Source organism: Gossypium hirsutum, chromosome D04 (assembly GCF_007990345.1).
Source record: "Gossypium hirsutum isolate 1008001.06 chromosome D04, Gossypium_hirsutum_v2.1, whole genome shotgun sequence".
NCBI classification, from domain to species: Eukaryota; Viridiplantae; Streptophyta; class Magnoliopsida; order Malvales; family Malvaceae; genus Gossypium; species Gossypium hirsutum.
Window position 1 is genome coordinate 32,891,655 of NC_053440.1, and position 752 is coordinate 32,892,406.

General features: G+C 37.8%; 1 non-coding gene across 1 annotated transcript; it reads right to left on the bottom strand.

Annotated features, from left to right (window-relative positions):
* Nucleotides 1-276: 276 nt before the first annotated feature.
* LOC121216606 (small nucleolar RNA R71) lies at nt 277-383 on the bottom strand. Its single transcript, XR_005912787.1, has one exon. It is a non-coding gene; the product is annotated as a small nucleolar RNA R71 (small nucleolar RNA).
* Nucleotides 384-752: the final 369 nt, after the last annotated feature.

Here is a 752-nt window from a genome sequence, read left to right on the forward strand (position 1 = left end):
AAGCCGAACACTATTTAGATGATACAACAGTTTGTTCAGTTCGATGGTTTGCAAGAAAAAGACCTAAATACTAATTTAGCCAATTTCCTAGAAATCTGCGATACTTTCAAGATTAGTGGCGTCACTAACGACGCCATTCACTTACAGTTATTTCCTTTCTCGTTGAGGAACAAAGCTAAGTAGTGGTTGAACTCTTTACTACGAGGTTCCATCACCACATGGGTTCAAATGACCAAAAAGTTTCTTCTAAAGTACTTCCCATTAGCTAAGACATCCAAGTTGAGGAATGATATCTTTTCCTTCGTACAGGTTGATTTAGAGACGTTATATGATGCATGGGAGAGATACAAGGGTTTATTGAGAAAGTGCTCACACCTTGGGTTACCTCTAAGGCTACAAGTTCAAACCTTCTACAACAGTTTGAATCCCTCAACTAGACAGTTGATCGTTGCATAGCCGGTGGAACACTTAAAAATAAAACACCTAAAGCGGCTTATGAATTTATAGAAGAGATGACACTGAATAATTATTAGTGGCAAGTTATGAGCACAAAGCCGATGAAAGCAGTCGGATTTTTCAACTCAAATACAGTCACCATGTTATCAAATCAAGTAGAACTTTTAAGTAAGAAAATTGATGGTTTATATGCTTATACGCAGGTACATCCGGTGAGGCAATGAGATACAAATGGAGGTGGAATGAATAATCTAGAATGTTTACCCTACGGTCTTAGCACAGAGAATGAAGAAATC